The sequence below is a fragment of the Lemur catta genome, chromosome 5, assembly GCF_020740605.2.
Source record: "Lemur catta isolate mLemCat1 chromosome 5, mLemCat1.pri, whole genome shotgun sequence".
NCBI classification, from domain to species: domain Eukaryota; kingdom Metazoa; phylum Chordata; class Mammalia; order Primates; family Lemuridae; genus Lemur; species Lemur catta.
Window position 1 is genome coordinate 8,864,432 of NC_059132.1, and position 21,885 is coordinate 8,886,316.

At 44.6% G+C, this 21,885-nt stretch overlaps 1 long non-coding RNA gene across 2 annotated transcripts; it reads right to left on the minus strand.

Moving 5' to 3' along the window:
- Positions 1-538: 538 nt before the first annotated feature.
- LOC123637920 lies at positions 539-4,580 on the minus strand. Of its 2 annotated transcripts, none has more exons than XR_006735090.1 (3): positions 4,381-4,580; positions 3,706-3,886; positions 539-2,425 (listed from the first exon to the last, which is right to left on the minus strand). It is a non-coding gene; the product is annotated as an uncharacterized LOC123637920 (long non-coding RNA). The 2 variants fall into 2 exon arrangements; XR_006735091.1 differs by having other exon boundaries at positions 3,706-3,928.
- Between the last annotated feature and the right edge of the window lie 17,305 nt (positions 4,581-21,885).

The following is a 21,885-nucleotide window of genomic DNA, read 5'->3' on the forward strand; positions in this document are numbered from 1 at the left end:
TACTGTGGAAAGTTGAAAACAAGAAAAAAAAAAAAAAAAAAAACCAACCTTTCTTAACACCTTTAGCAGGAAGCCCAAGTAAAAACAATGGGTTGTGAGAGGTAAGAATATTCTTAAAGAGAGAGAAAGGAACTAAGGACCAATAGCCAGCAAGGAGGGCAGGAAGGGCAGGCGGTGGGCGGTCAGGAGGCCATGGTGGGCGGGGGGCCAATCAGGGCGCAGCCCCGCTGACCCAGCAGCAGACTGACCTCCCCGGGGTGCAGACGGGGCTGGTCCGCATGACCTCCAGCTTCTCCTCCCTTTCTTCAGTGTTGGCACTCACCGGGCAAGGACCCCTGCTCTGCTAACTGCAACCTGAACTGTGCCCTCGTCCTGTCGGCGAGCGTCCACAGGAGGTCACTCTTCAAATATCCACGGGGTCAGGCAAGGTGTAGAAACAAGCGAGGTTTGCAGGCCAGAGACACGGGGAGTTCTGGGACCTGGGCAAGCTCAAGAACACACACCTGAGCTACAGGCAGCAGCGGCTCCAGTTAATTAAAGCCGTCTGTTACTCGGTTCCATTTTTCTACATGATGAACTTTTGAAGGCAAGGAAGAAATATGGATTTTTTAAAGTGCAACTTCCTGATCTTAAATGTTAGAAACGCCCTGTGGAGCCACTGAAATATCTCCTTGATTTACTTGTTTGCCCTCCCTGGCTCAGACCCTCATATGTATCTGAAACGCACTTTTATTAATTTGTGTGAATTTCTCATAGGACCCATCAGCACAAGCCCTACGTCTTCACTATGTCAGAGCACCCTGGCCTGTTCCCTCTGAGAGTGGCTACTGGGCATCCGCTGGGACACAGGCAGTGAGGTGCAGTGGTTAGGAGCTCCAGCCCTGGGCTCGCTCGGATCCCTGCTTTCGCTTTTCCCAGCTGTCTGATCCCGAATCAGACACTCAGCCTATCTGAGCCATGGCTTTCTAATCTGACATGAAATATGTATGTAAACTACCTATGGCCATGCCAGGCACACAGCAAATATTCAATCAATGTTAAATATTCTCCCTGTTGTTAATAACAGTTGAACAGTTAGTTTTTAAAAGCATTTTAGTTTAATCTCACTCAACATTCATCTTGAAAGTAGCAACTCTCTCGCTTAGACTTCTGGTTTATATTCCAGAGTCCTGGGCACAGCTAGACCTATTTATTGTTCACCGGGTACCATTATGTCCCGGTTCCTGTGCTGGTTCCCGCTCTGTTTATAATCTCATGGCAACCCTAGGAACTAGGACTGATTCCCTTCTCTCCCCACTTTATGAGTGAGGATGATGAGGTTCTAAGGAGTTAAACACCTAGCCCAAGGCCACCGCTAAAGAACACCGGAGACAGAATTCAGACTCAGACCTGCCTGACCACAAAGCCTGTGCTGTTTTCCTTACACTGTGCTCCAGAGCAATTTGGGAAACCGAAGTGGTGGAAGTTACAGATTACGCAACTGGTCTTGGATAGCTTGGCGTTCCGAGGTGTGCGTCCCTTTGCATTTTGGTACATTGCTATCATTTTGTCTTTTTCAGATGCCTGATAGCAGTTTATTTATAACCAAGAACTGACAGTCTGTTTATCCAAATAGCTCATTGAAAGGTTCCAATTATGGTTTTGCCACAGCTCTGAAGGCTAGTGGTGGAAAGCCGAAGCCATGCTATCTGCGCTGCGGCTCAGGCACAAAACACAGCACAATGTCATTCTTTCAGAGGAGACCCTGACGGGGACAGAGACACCTGTGCCCCAAGAGAGGTCACTATAAACATGACCTCCAGAATGGACGCTGGCCACCTTCCAGTTCACGTCCATTGTCGTGGTTCATTCTCCTAGGCAGGTCAATGTGTCACAGATGTAGCTAGGAAGTCCTTTGTCTTACGTGACTTCAAAAAGGTGAGTTTCTTCCTAGCCCTAATTTACAATCTCAGCCATGTGGACAGGACTTCCCTTCTCACTCTGCCCACTGCCAAGACCAGCCAGCGAAGCCCCAGAGCCCTTCCAGTTGGCCGGTCCACCAGGATGAGCAGCTACCGTGAGCAAGGCCCTCCGCCCAGTGTCAGAGCAACGCTGAAGAGGCAGGAGTCAGAATCCTCATCTGTTGGAGGAAGAGAGGAGATCAAATCGGGAAATTCACAAACTTGATTATCTGGCTGCCCTTTGTTCCAGTGTCATTCTGTACTTTTGAGTGACTCCGCATGGAAGTGAAAAAACTGAATCAGCAGAGATGGTGTAGCACAGCGAGACGTTTATCAGTCATCTCCTGCCACAGACTTGCCACGTAAGCTTGGGCTTGCTGCTTCGTCTCGAGTCAGGTCATCTGGGCTCGCTTCCCAGCCCCGCCACACGCTCACTGTGTAAGTCGAGCAGACTGGTGAGTTCCTCTGGGTCTCAGTTTTATTATCTGCAAAATGGGGATAATAGTAACTTTCTCACAGAGTTGTTATACGAAATAATAAGATAATGTATGGAAAGTGCTTAACACTGTGCCTGGCACATAGTGCTGAATACATGTTAGCTACAAAAATAATATTAAAAATTCATAAATGTTAAACTTTTATTATTAGCGTGTTTCAGGGCTCAGTGCTCAGTCTTGTCCTCTTTTATAGCTACACTCGCTCCGTAGATGATGCCATCCTCTCATGACTTTAAATACCATCTCCAAATTTGTACCTCAAGTGTCAACTCCTCTCCCGAGCTTCATCACATACATGTGAATGTGGATCTATGAATGTGTCTATGTGTATTTTTATATGTTTTTTGCATAGACAGCTAGCAGGCCTCTGCAACTCTACAAGTGCCTCGCTCATTCCTGTTTATCCCCCTGCTCCACCAAACCTCCTCCTTTCCCAGCTCAGGAGCATCGGCTTCACCTTTCCTAATCCTTAAGCCTGAAGCTTGGACTCATCCTTGACTCCTCTGTCTTGTTTCCCTCCCATCTCCTCCCTCAGCACATCCTGGCTGTTCCGCGTTCAAATATGCCCAGGACCTGATGACTTTTCCCCTCCTCCCTCACCTCCCCGCAGCCCCAGCCCTCCTTCCCTGGTGTCCCCGCTTCTGCCCTTGCCTCCTCGAGCCTACTCTCTCACAGCGGGCAGGGGCACCTGGTTAAAACAGCAGTCAGTTCATGTTGCTGCTCTGCTCAGTGCACTGCGATGCTTCCTATCACCCTGAGAATGAAACGCAACGTTCCCCAAAGCCTGCCAGGCCCTCCCGCCTGGGCTCCCCTGTCACCCTGACCCTCTCCCATGGAGCTCGGCAACTAAGGGTGCTCCCCCCAGGGACCTTCACTTCCCGTCCCTTCAGCCTGGAGTGCTCCTGCCCTGGACGTCCACGTGGCTCAGCCCTCATCTCCCTCATGTCCCTGCTCAGATGGCGCCAGAGAGACCTTCCTCCTCTACCGCACGGAGGATGAACCCCGCCCCGTGTCCTCTGCTCTCTCGCTTGTTATCTTGCCTGACTTCTTTTCATAGCACGTACCCTCTCTGACCTATCATACATTTTTGTTATTGACGTTTGCTCCCTCTCCCCCCTGCTAGAATGTAAGCTCCCTGAGAACAGCATTTTGTTCGGCTGTTGCATTTGCATCATCAGAACAGTGCCCGGTACGTGGTATGCAATCGAATGAATGAAGAAGGAAGGAAAGAAGGAAGGCTGGCTCATCACGAGCCTCATTTTTCCTACCTCTAATGTGCACTGGCTGAGTTCAACGCTCTGTAAACGGTCCCCTTCTGGCTTAAACATCTTATGACTCCACCAGGTCAGTCGAATTCTCATGCACCAGTCTCAGCATGTGTCTCTGAGCAAGGCCAGACTACTCAGAAGACCGGGGTGCTTCTTCACAGTAAGTTAAACCGTTTACCACCTGCTGCCAACACCCCAAGTCTCATGAACAGAATCAGATTGTCTTTAAAAAGATAGCGTTGAGTAAATGTTAAATCTGCTCACTTTTAACCCCAGCTCTGGTTACTTTGCATTTGCGACTGCAAGCACCCTTCCCTGACCCATCTGCTCCCTGCCCTTCCCTGCACCTCGGGAGGCTGATCCACGACTGCTTCACCTGGCTCCCTCGCCTGCCAGCTTCGTGGCTGGGTCTGGCCAATGGGAGCAGGAGATGAGGGGCAGGAACAGAGAGGGGCTGCAGCGTGTTGTCCCCACTCCCTCTCTGTCTCACTGCTGCCATCTGGCCACGTACTCCGAGAGCCCAGCCCCAGCCAGACAGCCTCCCTTCCTAGCTCCAGCCCCCACGGGGCTCCTACCCACTCTTTGCTCCCCTTTCTTACTGGCTCAAGGGTTGGAAATGTCTTCTTGCTGGTGCTAGCTGCTGAAGCTTCAGCAGCCCTCATGGGCTCCACTGACCTCATCAACGATTCCTTCATTTACGTCTCTTCAGTTAAACCCTATGAGCGGAATTCCGTTTTCTGGCTGCCAAGGCATTGACAGTGAGGGAGTCTATTCCTTTGTATTTTGAAAGGCGTGTAAGGTGGGAGAGGCAAGGTTTGCTGAGTAAACACTCGAGCCTACGTGTGTGTTGGCCATACAGTTGTTGAGAGCTGGACCTAGAGATCTTTCACAATCTGGGGAGAAATAAGTGAGTTCTTTTGACTTGGTTCAATTCCCAGACACATGCAACAAAGACTTCTTGGGGAAACTTCCGTGGATTAACACATAGTGGAAGTTCCACTGGTACATAGTTTAGACTGGGGGTGGAAAGATCTGGCTGGGTGTCACTTAATTTTAATATTCTTACTGCCCAGAGGAAATACTTTACTCAACCTCTGTGTGGTACAGGTATGAAAAATCGCTCTGCATGCCTTTCTGGGGAGAAGAGTTTTGAATTCTTTTCTTTATCTTTATTCAGAACAGTTCTTCACATTCTTGAAGAAACAAGCCTTAAATCCAGAGAGCTGGGTGACAGGGCAGTGGCAGAGTGCCAGGAAACATATTATCCTGTGTGCTAACCCTGTTTAAGAAAACAGATCATTTTTAAACTCAAGCAGGTTACATGAAAAACGAAGTGAAGCATGACCAAGGGGCCCTCGCAGAGAGAGTGTAAAATGAGACTCTAATACAAACTGAGGAAAAGAAGGAAAAGGAAAAAAAAGGAAAGAATGTGAGTATGTGGGGAGGGACAAAAGTTGAAGAAGAAGCCTTGTTAATAATGAAGTAAAATATTTTTTTCCTTTGCCTTTCTGCTGGGGATAGAAACATACCTCTGAAAATACATATGTTCCAAAAAAAATTTTTTTTCAGCTAATTTGGGCTATCCAGGCATCATTACAATAAAGAATGAGCTAGATATCCCCATATTGTGAAAGGCACTACATTTACAAATGTGGAGTTGTGGATGGGAAAGGTTTTATAAACCGGAAGGTAGCAGTGATGTGTATGTGTTTATTTCACCTTTGTAAGATGCTGAACATGTGCGTTCTTCAAAGCATGAAGGAATTGAGTTCACTGAATAATAAACCCTCTTATTCCTACTAGAGAGGGGAGAAAGAGAGCAGAGGCTGAGAATGAGGATGAACGCCTGATGAAGGCAGAATGGCTCTTGCAGCCAGATCCTTTGACTCGCCGGATCCTGAGACACCAGGCAGAGCTTTTAGGTGCAGCTCCCAGGAAATCTGAGGCTTGAGACCTGGCCACAACACATCTGCTTTCAACAGAGCCCTGAAAGGACCCTGTAGTCTGAGATGAACTCCTTGTCTCCTCCTAGTCCCATACACAAGACCATTTGAGAATCGTTCTGAATCTTCTGACCTATACTAGCTCACTGGGCTCATCCTTTATTTGACAGTCCATGTGCCTAGGACTTGGTGCCAAGGGTGTGCCTCTCCCAGCAGACTGGCAGTCTTTTCTTTATACCAGCAAACAAAAAATTTATAAAAAATTTTTTGTATAAAAAAATTTAATAACATTCATAGTGTTATTTTTTTTTTAACAAGATTTTTTCTTCCATGTAAATCCTATGCAGGAGTTCACTATATAAAAGAGCTCTATGAGGTGATATGCTAAGTGGGGCAGAGACAGAAAGGCCTTCAGGTCTGGCCCCTTCTCACTGCCCACCTTCCTTGGTGGGCTCTAAGTCACCTCTAAGAACCCTTGTAGGGTAATGGAGGATTTCTCAAACAAGCTCCAGAAACCATATACCATGAAAGAAAAGATGGACATGTTTGGTTATGTTCAATCAGTTTCTCTATTTTTAAAAAAAGACACCCTAAGTAAAATTTAATAAATGAGCAGTCAACTGGGAAAAGGTATTTGCAACTCTTATAAACAAAGAGAAGAATTTGTTTCTGGGTCATATAATAAATTTTGCAAATGAACCAGCAAAAGACAAAACTTCCAGTTTAAAAAAAATGGACAAAAAGATACAAATAACCAATTTCCAGAAGACGGAAACTGACCAGTAAAGATATGAAAAAATGGTCAACCTTACTAGTAATTAGGAAATTATAATTAATAGAACAATGTCAGACCTATCAGATAGGCAAATGTTTGAAAAGTCTGACAACAAGTACGTGAGGACGTGGAGAAATTCTGTGCTCTTGGTGGGTATGTGACCTGGTCTAAGCTCTCTGGTGGGCGATTGGCAAAGCCGAGAGGTGAAGCTGCCCAGGTGTGCATAGCCCGTGTGGCAGCAATTCTCTCCTACAGGTGTATTTTATACAGGGATAAAATACATTATATATAAAAACATGTTTTATATGTATGTATATTTTATATATACAGACATATATATGTCCTAGAGAAAATCTCCACGTGCCAGTAACGATCCATGTACAAGGAGCTCATTACAGCAGCCTCCGGAATAGCAAAAACCTGGAAACATGCTAAATGTCCATCAACATGCAAATGGACAAATAAACCGTAGTTTATTCATTCAATAGAATGCTATTTAGCAGTGAAAACAAATAATTTAGATCTACATACAGCAACGTGGATAAATACCAAAAACATAAGGTGGAGGAGAAAAGGTAAGTCGCAGAACGAAAGGTACAATACACCACCATTTGTGTGGGCTTGAGACACCAGTATGTCGTATTATGTGGGTATATGCGTATGTCGCGAGAGTATGGAAACCTGGACAGAGGGGAGTCACAGCACTTGGGAATAGTGGTCACCTCTGAGGAAGTGCTGGCCAGACACAGGTAGGCCTACAGCGTATCTGGGGCACTTCTGTTCTTATTAAAAAACGAAAAGATTTGAGTCAAAGATGGAAAACTATTTACATGTTAAGTCTGGATGGTGGGTAAATGGATATTGGTCATATTCTCCAGGTCATGAGTCCAGGTTCAGGAGAGTGGTCTGAGCTGGAGGTAGAATTCTTAGAGTTATCAACGTAAGATTAAAGTCATGAGGTCCTCGAGATCACCAAGGGAGTGGGTGCAAAAGGAAAATCCATGGAGTCCCTGGGGGTCTCCACCTGTGCAGAGAAGAGGAGGAACCAGCGAGGGAGACTGGGGACGAGAGGTGGAGGGAGGAGGAAAACCAAGAGGGAGTGTTGTCCTGCAAACCAGTGTTGAAGCCGGGGACTGAGCATCGGGTTTAGTAACGTGGAGGCACTGGGGACCGTGGCCAGAGCACTTTGATGGTGGGGGGGGGGCAGTCTGGCTGGACTGGGTTTAGGACATCATGGGAGGGGAGAAACTGCAGTCTCTGAGTACTGTTCTGCGTATTGTAAAGGTGAGCTGAGAAAACGAGTGTAGCCATGGGGGTTTGGAGCTTATTATTACTTAAGATTGGAGAAATAGCACCATGTTTACTTGCTGATGGGAATGATGTGGGAGGGGGAGGCAGAATTGCTGCAGTACTGTCTTTTACTGGTGAGAGGGGATTGGGTCAAGTGCGCATAAGAGGAAAGATCGGCTTTAGTTAGGAGCCTGGGATAGGAGTGCTGCCCATCAGTGAGGCTGAGGGAAATAAACTCTTAAGTGGCTCTTATATTTCCCGGTGAAAGAGAGGTGCTTCTCTCTTCATGTGGTCATTGTGCCGGCAGCTGGAGCTTTTGGTGTCTGGGAGGCTGGATTCTTTAGTTGATCTCACATTGCTTTTGCTAGCACCAAGCTGCTCCCTAAAGCTTTCTACCTGTTTGTTTTTTTGGCAGGTAAGTACACTCAGCAGGTTAGAATAGCAAAGCTCACTGGACAAAGGTAGCTGTTTGATTCCCTTAGGCACCCAGGGCTGAATTATTCTTAAGACAGAAAAGGTATGCACTTAAAATCCCACCAGCAAAGCAAGGACACAAAAAGGAGAGATGCGGGGAAGGAGAAGAGAGAAGAATTCAATTAAATATATTCAGAATTTTGCCCTCTAAAAAGCCAAAATGATGTTATTTCAATTTCTGCACAGACATAAATTTTGTGTTTTACAATTAGGCATTGTTTTGCCTTCAGTTACAGAAGGGAGAGCAGCCTAATCTGTCAATGCTTATGGTTTCTAAATATCATAATCCAGCCCTGTTTAAACCAGTTTCCTCCGAGTAGAAGAAATCTTGATCCATGGCCAGAGATTATGCCCCAGACTATACAAACAGATCCCTTACAAGTGCCTGTCACAGGGGGACTGAGAAAGAGCATCTGCAGCTCAGTGTAACCCACCGTCTCTCAGGGAACGACATAGGAAACACACATCCTGCTGCCGCGCGCCAGAGTCCCATCGCTGCACGTGACAAACGGCACGTGCTCCGTCTAAATAAAGCCTATTATTTTATGAAATACAATTGCACCAAAGCCTTAAGCAGCTCCAGGGCTGCCCCACATTTTTCCACAGGCAAATGGCATTTAAGCCCAGGGATGGGTGCTTTTTCCTGCTGTTCACACAGGAAACACATCATTCTCTATTCGACCCTCTCAAAGAAGTCACTTCACTTATCACATGTTCAAGCATGTGTAGTATTTTTTCCCAAATGATATTCTCCAGAAAAGGGGTAGTGAGTGTCAGTGGTGGTCTTGTCTTTCTCTTATGGTAGTAGGCCTTTGAGGAGATGGAAACCAGGTATAGGAAAGAGGAGGGTAAATACGAGGATATTAATAGAAGGACAGAGGTGGACAGTCGGGCGGTCAGGGAAACTAGGAGAAAATTCAGTTCACACCTGCTATGGGCTACAGCAGCAAAGATAAAAAACGCGCAATTCTTGCTCTTGAGTAGTTTAGGGTTTAGAGCAGAGGTTCTCAATGTTTTGAGTGATAGCTGATAGATAATATTTCATATGTTTAGTCCACACACATTATTAATAGAACACCTCTGGACTGTGGCCCTCACTGATAAGATACTCTGCAGAGCATGTACGATTCTGAGCTCAGGAGCTACAAATCCTCCCCTTTCTCCCCTTCCCTCTGCTGTGCATGTTGCTGCTGAACTCCTGTCTCTGTTTCTCCCCTCTCCCCGTGAACAGTGGTCAAGGCGTGAGGGGTGATACTGACCCATCCCCAGCTCCAGGAGTAGCCTCTGATTGAAAGCAAACCAGTTATCCATTCCCCTGGCTCAGGGGTAGGCATGTGACCTGTGTTTCCATGGAGGGAAAAGCGGGACTGTGGTTTGACAGTTGGGGGCGGAGGGGCGGGGTGGGAAAGAGAGGCTCTTTCTCCGAGATGTGGTGCAGTGTGGACGTGAAACCTGGAACTGCTGCTGCTGCTTTGCTGCCATGAGTGAAGTCAGCTTGAGATAAAGCCAGCAGGGCCAAGGGAACTGCAGATCAAAGAAGCTTGAGCCAAATAAAAGCATGCCTAGAGTCCACAGAACACTGTGTGTGTGTGTGTGTGTGTGTGGACACATGTATCTCTATTTACTTACATATGTTAGTGATAGGAGCTCATACCGGAGCTGTTTATTGTCTAACCCAGCTTGAGCTGGGTTTTGGGAACTTGCCACCTACAGCGCTGGTCCGTATAAACAGCCTTTCAACGCTGTGGCTGAGAAGCTCTGGTCTAGAGGACGTTTAAATAAGTTACTAGTTTGACAAATGAAGTAAATGATAATAATGATAATATGGAAACCAGAAAGCAAGTGATAGCATGTAGAAAGATTTCCTTGGGTCAGGGTGATGGCAGTAGTCGTGGAATGCAGCAAAGGAGACAGAAAACAGAAAAAGAAAACTCCAGATAGGGAAATATTTATATGAATATTTCTTGATTGGCTCTAAAATACATAGACTTATTCGAGAGGGCTTCCAGTGAGAAAGCTATTAATATAAACTCGGAAACAGTAACGATAGTGGTATTGCTAGAAGAAAAGGTCCCTGTTGATATTAGGTGGTAGGTTTGGATGAGAAATGCTAAAATAGTCCAATGACGCTCGTGTCCACAGTTGCTTGTATAGTACAGAAGTCTCAGAAACCTGAAGGATTAAAGCAACTGGTAGATGCAATAAATATTCGATCATCAACAGAAAAACAAGTCTTCCAGGCATATAGGCAGCCAGTTGGTGTGAATGTAGAATATTTAAACCAGCATGTCAGAGCGGCCTCCAGAGAAGGCAGTTGCTATGGATCCATCATTTTTGTTGATTCAAATGAGACATATCACTTCTTGCTATGTCCTTTGACTACAATGTCTGTGTCTTCCCTCTCTCCCTCCTTGTTTTCCCTCTTTCATTTTTTTCTTCCTTTCTCTTGTGTGTGGTTGACGGCACACAAGATCTTCCTTGTATATCGAGATCATTAATGCTGGTGGCTTTAGATAGAGTCTATGCAAGTTCAGCCTGGGTGGTTCTAGGCAGTTCCTTGAACTTGACTGCATTCAGGAAAGTTTTAGTATTTCCTGTAAATTGCCTGAGTCAGCTCAAGACTCAATGATAAAACATATCCTGTAAGTCCCGAATGCTCCATGTGGGCAGAGAAAAGACAAAGCAATTTTCTAGCTGATTTAAATAATGAGCATAAGATTCCCTGTAGGGGGTTCCTTTGTGTAGGAAAGAAAGTCAAGGCAGGATGGAGTGGGCAGGCAGCTTGCAGAGTGTCTGGAAAATGAAGTCGGAAAGAAGGCGGTGTGGTGGTAGGAAGGCGTCTGAGCTCTAAGAGCACAGATCCCGGGAAAGAGTTAATGCCGCAGACAAACCAGAAACACCTCTGATTTTTGTTTATCCAAACCCAACTTTGTTAGTAACTAAGACAGCTTCAGGAAAAGAAAAGGATGAGTGTGTTTGGAAAACTCAAAATGTGGCGTATCTGTCTCAAAAGTCCTGCATTTTATCTTGCCATCCTGAGATTGGAGACGGGCAGCATCACCCATGTCAGGTATGTGGTTGGGTAACATCTTAGCAACGAAAGACGTTCTCTCTCAGGTTCCAGACACTCAGATTTCTAGGGTCTGGCAGGACTAGGAACCCCGACCCTGTCCCCTTCCCACAAATCGTTAGCAAGTCTCACTAGGCTTTGTGAGGGAACCAACGTACCATCCACCCCACCCTCCCACCGTCCACTCCAACAGTGGTCCAGAGAGCTCGGACAGGTGTCAGGCGCTGTGATAGCTGCTGAGAATGCAAAGATGACAAGGCAAGCTTCCTGCCCTAGAGGAGGCTACTCCCTAGCTGAAGAGCCCAAACATGAATCGCTAAGTTACAGTAGGGAAAGCTGAGCGTCTTGAAGAACGCAGAGCTGTGAGAGCCTGAGCCCCAGTGGAGTTCCCTGGCAGGGGGTTGTTGATGCCCTTCCAGTTAAGATGGGCTGGGGAAAGCTCACCAAATGCCTCCAGAGAGCCAGGCGCCAGAGTTTACCAGCGATCAGGGAGTTCTGACACCAAGAACAACATTTTAGATGGCAAAGAAATCCTCTCTTGCGGTGGTTTGAGGAGCTCATGTTGCAAAATTTCCACATTTTTTTTCTGATACTATAGGTTAGAGAGGAAATTACCTTTTTTTCTCCCTAGGGAGGGGTGATTTGGCAGTTTTTCTATAAAAATTGAAGATAGATATAAAAATACACATCCTTGGACTCTGCAATTCTATTTTTAGGCATCTGCTCTGAGATATATCCTGAATGTAGAAGGATAAATGTAAAGTTTGTTCATTACAACATTGTGTGTAATAGTGAAAAGTTGCAAATAAGCTAAATGTCTAATTATAGGGGAATTGTTAAATACATGACGGTAGACTATGGAATGCTCTACAGCAGTTTTAAAGAACATAGAGCTGTATATACTAAATGGAAAGGGAAAAGAACATTGCAATAATTTATATAGTCTGATACCAATTATGAGTTTTAAAAATGCTACACAAATACACATATCTATCTACCTATCTACCTACTTACCTATCTCAATATATAGTAAAAAGCACTGAAGGATGTGTACCAAGCTGTTAACAACAGCCATTCCTGGGGGGGAGAATAAGGATGGGAGCGGGGAACAGGACGGGTGAAAGGGATACTTAACTTGCACTTCGTATGTTGCTACATCACTCAGTGTTCCTGAACACAGTATATATTCACATATCACTGTTGCTAAAACATAACAATTACATTTTCCATTCCTATGGTATCTGAAATGCTACGCTGGTCAGAAGGCAGGAATATCATCTCTGATGAAGTGGCAAATTTCAGCTGCTTAGAAATTCTGAACTTTCTTTCCCATAAGGGAGAAGGCCTCAAACTTGATTCTAGGGAGTGAGTTAGCCACACAGCAGTGCTTATGTAAGTGTGTGACATGTCCACACAGAGTATCTTGGCTCTGTCTATACGGTGCCACAGTGACAAATGTGAAAAGTGAAAAGTTAGGTCCATTTAACTAGTTGCTTTAATTACCAACTAGGCCTGTTCCTCCACCATACAGCTCATTGACAACGTCAGCCCAACCAGTTATACTTGTTGTCATTCAGACAATAAGCCCAATTATTAGGCAGAAATGTTCCCTTTTCCACCGTAGCCACTCCTTGTACAGACATAACTGAAAACGTGTGCAGAGCTCTCCTGCTATTAACTTAAATTGTCGGCCTCGCCTTTGTCCAATCTTTGAAGCCATTTCTTAGCAGGAATGTGGAGGGGGCCCAAGGACTTCTCAGACCAAGAGACAAAAATCAATCCAGTTTTCAGGGAGGCATACAGGAAGATGGGACTTTAGGGTCTGACACACTCAGATCTGAGTCCTGTCTTTGTCCCTCACAGGCTCTGTTACTATGGGCCAGTTCCTTGACCACTCTGGGCCTTATTTTCCTTATCTGCAGATGAGGAGAATATTAATATCCTCTAATTCAACTGCCTGCTGTAAGGATTAAACGTGACTTTAGAAGCACCTAGCACTGCGCCAGCCACATAATCCCTATATTATTGTAAACATATTTGAAAAAAAAAACATTTTTGCATTTGCTTTTAAAGCAGAATCCTCCTGAAATGATCATTTGGTCCAGAGCTTTTCTTCTCATTTGCCTTTTTAAATTCGGCAAAGCCCTCTCTTCTGGCTTGAGAAATGCCCTGTGTTTTAGGTGGAAGGGTGGTTTGGATTTTAGGTGGGGCAGGGCCAGCGTAGCTTGGGATGTCCTACTGGGATTCCCTTTCCTGAAGCATGTTCATGGCTTCAAACTGTCTGGTAAATACTGAAAGCAAATGCCAAAGAGTGGGCAATCCCAGGGGAAAGAGGATTTCAGGCCATTTACTGAGAAGACACCCAGGTAGGCACTATTTGGTCTGATTCTTAGGGACAATTTCACTTTATAGCCCTCCCAGTTCTCCCGCCCTGGCAGGAAAGAAGGCAGTTCTGTGGGCTGCAGCAAGACCCACCCGCTTCTTGGTGCTCTCTAGAAGGACAGAATAACAAGGGCAGGTATAAAAAAATATATTCAGCTTCTTGTGTCTGGAAGAAGATCAACCTGAGGTATGGGGGATACCTCAGTGAGGAAACCGAGGCTCAGGGCTGCTAAGGGACTTACCCAGAGGAGAAAGTCAGTAAGTGGCGGAGCTGGGGCCCTCTGGCGTGAGGGGATTAGATTAGCCCCGAGTCCCGATGATACAGTTTACCCATCCCCAGGGAGAGGGAAGAAGCTGGATATTAGCGGATGGTGAGGGAAACAGACCTCGAATATTCCTTTTAGGGAAGGAACAATAATAGGAAGACAAAGATGAAGACAGATGTGAGAAACCAGAGAAGAGCTGTAGTGGCCAAAGACGTCCACATCCTCATCTCCAGACTCTGTGCATGTGTTAGGTTACGTAGCAACGGGGAATAAGGGTGCAGATGGAATTAAGGCTGCTAATCAACTGACATTAAAACAGGGAGACAGAATCTAGGATCATCCTGGTGGGTCCAATGGAATTACAAGGATCCTTTAGAGTGCTGGGGCGGTGTGGGCAGAGGGAGGCAGAAGACGAGTCAGAGTTAGAGAGAGATTTGAAGCTGTTAAACAGCTGGCTATGAAGATGGGGGGGGCACCAGCCAAGGAATGTCAGTGGCCTCTTGAAGCTGCAAAAGGCAACAAACAGATGCTGCCCTGGATGGAGCCTTCAGAAAGAACGCAGCTCTGCCGGCACTTGATTATAGCCTAGTGAGACCCATTGCAGACTCCTGACTTCCAGAAGTGTGCGATAAATTTTTGCTGTTTTAAGCCACTAAGTTTGTTGGAATGTGTTACAGCAGGAATGTGTTACAGCAGGAATAGAAAACTAATGCAAGAGAACAACCCACTGGGTTATCATATTGCAATTTCATGTACTTCAACAAGCAAGGTGGGGCAGGGAAATCTTGACTAAATTAGGGTAGATTTATGACAAAAATCTTATCAATTAAATAAGGAGGGTAGCCTAACGGGAACATGGGAACATCACTATTTCTTATTGCTCACAATAATAACAATATCATCTATTAATACCATGACTGAACACTTACTATGTACTAACCACTTTGCACACATCTCTATTATTTATAACAGCTCCATGATGTAGGTTTTGTTCTCTATTTTTCTGGATAAAGAAAAGCTCAGAATGCTTAAGGGACTTATAGACAGTTGTACATATATAGTAAGTGGATTTGGATTCAGGTTGCAGTCCATTATGCCACATTACTCTGCCATGGGCTTTCTTTCCTCTTTCAAATTATTTGGAGGAGAGGAAAGACAGAAGATTACAAACTACATGGGGTAGGGATGTCATCCTTCACCTGGTTATTACTTATTTTTTCTGCTTTGAACAATACCCAACATATAGTAGGCATTTCTTCAATGAATGGACGAAAGAATGAATGGGTGGACAGATGAATGGATGGAAACCCTAGTGTAAGAAAATGGAAACCTACATTAGAATCAAAGAGACTTAGAGCTGAAAGTGCCCTCAGAAATGATTTGATCTACTTCATTAATTTTATAGATGGGCAAATTGGGTCTCCATGAGTAGAAAAGAGTGATCCCATGAGTGATTCAACAAATGCTCTGAGGAGGGATGGTTTTGGGTGACTATACATTAAAAAGAGTGGGTTGCAGGATTGCAAACAAGAAGTTCACATTAACTGACTCCATACTAGATATTCTAAGCTGAGCTTTATAAAATAAAGGCTAACGTGGGTCATTCTACTATCTCACTTTCAGGACTAGTCATCATTTATAGATAGTGGGAGACTAGGGGAGTCCCCAAGCAGAGGCAAAGAAAGGGAGAAAACGCAGAGTCTGACTTTTAAAGCTGATCCATGTTTTGCAGCCGTGGTGAAGTTCTAGGCACCACCTGACCTGGGAAAACGGTGAAGTTTTCACTTGAGTTCAACAGTGCAGCACTTGCTGAAGCACGCAGATCTGAGAAGAATGAGGCTGTGAGGGCAGGTGGGCGAAGGGGGTAGTTGAAAGTACTTTTTGTAAAAGAAGAAAGAGAATGAAGCAGGAATGTCCCTTCTCTTTAGGGAAGCCAAACCACCTGGGAGACCTGAGACCAGTGAGAACATACCCGATAAACATGGCTCGGTGCTTGGGGTACACAACTGTGTGAGCGCTGGAGAAATTTGTGGGCTTTTCTTCAGGACAGTCCTGTAAAGGCTGGAGGCTACCATAGCAGAGGAAGGACCGGGGCTGTAAAATGATTGTGTAACTTTGTTAGTTCAGGCAACACGTAGAGGTCGTCAGTGTTTCAATCAGCTGAACAAAAAGTTCAAAGTTTTCTTTGTTCACTGTCAAGAAAATGTACATGACAATTCAAAGGTGTGCTTGATTGTGGATTAGGGTGGCATTAAGACACTCTTAATTTGGACCCTTCTTTGTGAAATAAGAAGGATTTGGCATGATAATACAATCATCTGGATATGGTGCAGATGTACCTGATCCATCTCCAAAGGGAGACAGCATAGTAGTGCCTAAAACTTGAGCTTGCAGTCAAGCTGGGCCACCCTTTATTTTGCTGTGGACACTGGCACAGTTATGTCTCATTTTCTCTGTCTATCAAGTGAGAATAATAATGGTAACTCTTCGTTCGGATTATTCTGAGGATTAACACAGGTAATATGCATGGTGCATAGCACATGCTCACTAAATACATGCTGTTAATATCCATGTGATGTTAGTCCCCCGGTGATGTGTTCAACCCTTCCAGATATATTTTTGTGAAGCCATTATGTGTATATGGGTATCCATCCCTCTGATTTTTCAAATGTTGTTTTTTTTAAAAATGTTGGTTAAAAATGTATCCAGGAGAAGAAATGAAAATAACTCTTATCCTCCAGCCTTGCAGCCAAACGAGTTTTTGAGCAGAGGAGGACCAATGAGTCTGTGTGTGGAATGCAGAACACGCACTTTAGATGAGAATGGGGACCCCCTCTTGTTCCCCAGAAGCACAGCCACCAGCTTCACGCTGAGGACTGATGCCTCTTCCTGCCTTTGCACATCGTAAACATGGGGCATTTGCTCCGCTTTCTTATGGATTGTCCGCTCGACTCAGCCTTTTATTTACAGAGACACACATGCACCTTTCACGCAGGCATCATGCGCGGCGTGCCCACGATCTCTCCTCCCATGGGCTCCAGGCGAGGGTGGTTTGCTTTCTTGACCAAATACCAGTGCTTGCTCTGTTTACAAGTATCTGATGAACAAAACCAAACAGAGGTGCCCCAGACGGTCTGGCTGTGCTGATCCTTGGGTGGGGGGCGTGGCGGGGAAAAAACAAAACCCAGCCTCTCTGACAGCACTGTCTTGGTGTGCTGACTGATCTGTGTGTTGATTAAATTCTTCACTCATACCTATTTGAGGCTTACGTCAGTTTTGCGTCTTTGATCCTTAATTTTGCAGTGCTTTAGTTCTCAATTTATTTTTTTTCCCCCAGTAAACTGCATAAATGACTCATCAGCAGGAAATGTGGATAAATAGTCAACTTAACTGAAAATACAAATAAACATATCTTTCTTTTGTGGGGAGGATTTGCTTACAGGGAAAAGAACCTTGGGAGGACAGACGATAGTTCCCAGAGCAAAATCGTCTGCTGCCCTTTTCCTGGGGTGAGGATGGCTTGAGCCCAGATGCTCAGGAGACATCCATCCACGTGGGGAGAGCTCAGGATTATTGGTTTAGAATTGATAGTCTCTTCATCAGGAATTTAAGTAATTTGTAAAGTTATCTGACTGACAAGTACCTACTTGTACGTATATGTGGTCGTGTGTGTGTTTTCTAAAATCCTTTAAGTGGATCTTTCTGATCACTCAGATGACCAATGCTATGCCTCACATATGGAGGTCTAATTCTACTGCTCACAGTCAATAACGTTGAGCACGAATAAACATACCCTGAATGAATGGAATTAAAATGAGCATCTAGATGCAATCATTACCATATGCGTGCAGTCTTGTGGTTATAAAGATATTTTCTTGATTACAATGTCCACAAGCCCTTTGATTCCAAAATCTCCCTAATTTCCATGTAAACTGTTTTGTTAGCATGGCAATCACAGACAGAGGTTACAAAAACCTTTCTTGTATCTCTTAGCCAAGATGAAAGAGAGGCGAAGCAGAGGTGGTGATGAAAGCATTGCACAGGCTGCCTTTCCATATTTCATGTCTGGCCTAACTCCAAGTTTTAGGAGGCCCCCTGAGCAGGCTGGAGACTGTACTCGATGACTCATGAGAGGTGTAAATATTTCTCTGCCTTTGTTCAGGCCTGGTGACGACCAACTCCCTGTGCTTTCCCATCCTTATCTCCTTGCAAGCGCCTTAGGTGGGTGTTTCCTCATCTTTCCTAGCCTGTGCTGGGCCTGAGAACTTGCCGAGAAACCACACCAGCAGGAAGGGTGACTCTCCCAGGAAGTTTCACTCCAGGGTGATTTTTTTCTATTTGATGTAGAAAATATAAACCTCTAGTTAATTCTCTGATACTGGAAATCCACCTGGCCAGTGAAAGATAAAATTCAAGGAAACTGAAATCATATGAATAGGTTCATATATGGCTTTGTTGTGCTTTAAATTAGGACCAAAGTAAAAAAAAATTAAATTTGCTTATAAAGATATAGAATTATAATTATGGTTTACCATCACTTAATAAAAATACATCAAAAATTGGCAAAAGGCAGAGGAGAATCCAAGACCCTTCCTATAATCCTTAAGTAACTTCATTAAACTCCAACATACGAGGATACAATGTCTGAGATACCAGCTACACTCAATTAAGTTCCAGGGAAAAGCCAACACTGACTCTTTTCCCTCTGACTCTGGGATTTCTGACCTGAGATGAGCCTGAAGAGACACGGAAACATTTTCAGGAGAGACTTTTTGGCAGATCTTACAGGCGCTTCAGCAAACACCTTAGCGATTTGGTATGAAAATTCATCTTAGTTATGAGCTGAAAGTAATCCCACATCCTGATACTTTCTTTAATATCTTTTCAATTTTATTAGATTCAGATCTCTAGTTTTGAGATAATATTATCACACCACTTCTAATAATGAGAGTGGCTAATACTTACTTAGTGCTGACTACCTTCCAGGCACAGCTTGAAGAACTATGCCATTATTTTCTCATTTAATCCTCACAATACATTCCGAGATGGGGAATAATGTTATCCACCTTCACAGATGTGACAATGGAGGCACTGGGATGATGCTGTAACTTGCCCAAGGTCGCACAGCTGGTGTGGGGCGGCAGGATTTGATCAAAAGAATCCCGTCTCTAGCCAGAGAGGCGAACACATGTTGAGGACTGAAGTTGCTAGAGCCTCCCGCACTCTGTGAGTTGCTCACCAGGGGAGTGGGCAGGCGTCCTTGTCTCTGCTCACAGCACCCCGATGTTTCTTCCCTAACTCCTCTCACAACAGTAATTAATGAGAAGTTATTTGCTTATCACCTCTCTCCTCTACCCAATCGTAGGCTTCCTGAAGGCAGGAACTATGCTTCTTTGGATCATTGCTGAATCCCCAGGTCTTAGCACTGCCCACCTGGTAGATGTAAAATACAAATTTGCTGAGCAAGCGAATCCCCTTCTATAAAGACTTGTAATGTTGGGGTGGTATTCATCCACACACCTCTAGGAAGTTGGGACAGTCATCCCTGTTCAAGGCACCCCTTGAACCTCAGAGGTTAGCAGCACTTTCTTAATATCATAAAAATCAAAATTTGGAATAAAGCTCCTTATAGATCATGGGTGAGAATGAATTTGTTCTTTGAAACGACAGACGTCATAATATGTGCACATATGTTCATTTTATTAAACATGGTAGTATGCGCAGTGGTTAAGATCTCAGAGGCTGAAGCTAGGTGCTCTGGGCTGGAACTCTGAGCCTGTCACTTACCATCTGCGAAACAGTGGCCATGTTATGAACTCCATGTGCCTCAGTTTCCTTGTCTACAAAATGGGGATGATAATAGAACCTATCATATAAGGGTGGTTGTGAGAATTAAATGAATTAATATATGTAAAGTTTCTGAAATGGTGCCTGGCACGAAGTAACTGTTATATAAATATTAAGGACTATTACATTTCTAATGTGCTACTATTTTATGGTATCACTTCTATTTTCCCCTACTATTTTTACTTATCTAGTTTATCATCACTGAATATTATTTTTACTGTTTAGTATTTTCCTTTACTTAGAATTTATTTTTCTAGAGCACTTTTAGATTCACAGCAAAATTAACAGAAAGTACAGTTCCCACGTGTCCTCCTGCCCCCAGAGAGTCTCCCCCATCATCAACATGCCCCCAGCGGCTACATTTGTTACAACTGATGAATCTACATCAACCCATTGTTATCACCCAGAGTCCACAGTTTACATTAGGGTTCATTCTTGGTGTTGGACATTCTATGAGTTTGGACAAACTATATTGTCATGGACCACCATTATATGACTAGTTTCACTGCCCTAAAAATCCTATGAGGTCTATCTGTTCATTCCTCCCTCCTCCAAACCCTGGCAACCACTGATTTTTTTTTACCATCTCCATAGTTTTGCCTTTTTCAGAATGTCATATAGTTGGGATCATATAATATGTAGCCTTTTCATATCAGCTTCTTTCACTTAGTAATATTCATTTTAAGTTTCCTTCCTGTCTTTTCATGGCTTGATAGCTCGTATTTTCTGACCTTTTACACCTTGTTTAATCATTTGTTCATTCATTCAGTCTATCAATAAACGTCTTCTGAGTATTTATCGTGAGATAAGAACATGAGAAGAATTACTTGAGTACTTTTTTTTTTTTTTTAAATTGCTGGCCTAGCTCAGTTGATATATTATTTCCCCTTTTCCTGTAACTACAGACACATTTAGTGGTCTGTCTCACTGGCAGGTATTCTTAGGGAACCTCACCAACATTTTTGCCATCATCTGTTTCCTAGGAAATTTTTCTTCCTTCCTCGGTCCTCTGAAAATATATATGTACGTGCCTATATAGCAACAGCGGAATCAATTTTGTCCTTCCTTCATTTCCCTTCCTCTTGCTAATAAATCTTTATTGAGCACATGCTAAATGCCATCCACTTGGTGGGCCACAGGGACACAGCAGGAACAAACCCCCCAAGGACCCTCTCTTCATACAGCTTAGAATCTGTTGGGGAGACATGTTATAGGAGAAAGCACACAAGTAAATTTGTGATTCTAAGTTATAATAAGTGCTATAAAGACAACATTTCAAAAAATGCAATGAGAGGATATTGACAGGTGACTGGATTTGGAATGGGAGGCTCAGGGAAGGGTCCCCGAGGAAATGACATCCAAGGTGGAGAACGCAGAAAGAGCCCTCCGGGCAGAGGGCCCTACTGCATAGCGAGCCCGGGCGAGCAGGAGCCTGTGCGGAGGGAGCCCTGGAGCAGGTGTGGAGTGGAGAGAGGCTGTGGGGGTGGGCTGCAGGGGTGCGGCCACACAGACAGGCCAGCCAAGACCTCAGAGAACACCCTGAGGGCTCTGTGCTTCACGGTCACATGCAAGGACAGCCTCTCAAGGGCTGCACGCCGTGGCATGCCACAGGCAGGTCTACATTTGGAGAGGTCACCCTGTCCTCTGGGAGTACAGTGAGTCAGAAGCTGGTTCGGGACCCAGCAGCCTTGGGAAGGTCCTGAGCCGGCAACCCCTCACCCCTCAGCTGGACCAGCGAAGACCATCCGAGTTCCTGAGGATGCTGACGTCTGATCAACACAGAACCCCGCAACAATTTTAGGAGCCCACAACCTAATCCGCTGGTTACTACCGTGGGCTGACACACCCCAGAAAGAGCACGACGCAATTCACTGCAGGGAGGCAGAGAAATAGCAGGACGTCTATTTTTAAAAATAAGTAAAAAATGTCATTCTTTCCAAATTGCCCATTTCCTTTATATTTTATAATGTACAAAGTACATTATGCGTATAATTTGTAAACCAACAAATGCAGGGTGGTGCTAAAGAGCTTTTTACTGATTGAGTGGCTTTTCTTGCCGTGCTATGAGTCTGTTATTTGTGTCAAAGGCGACTCTGACTCAACCCCTGAAATTACTATTCCAGGATTTTATTG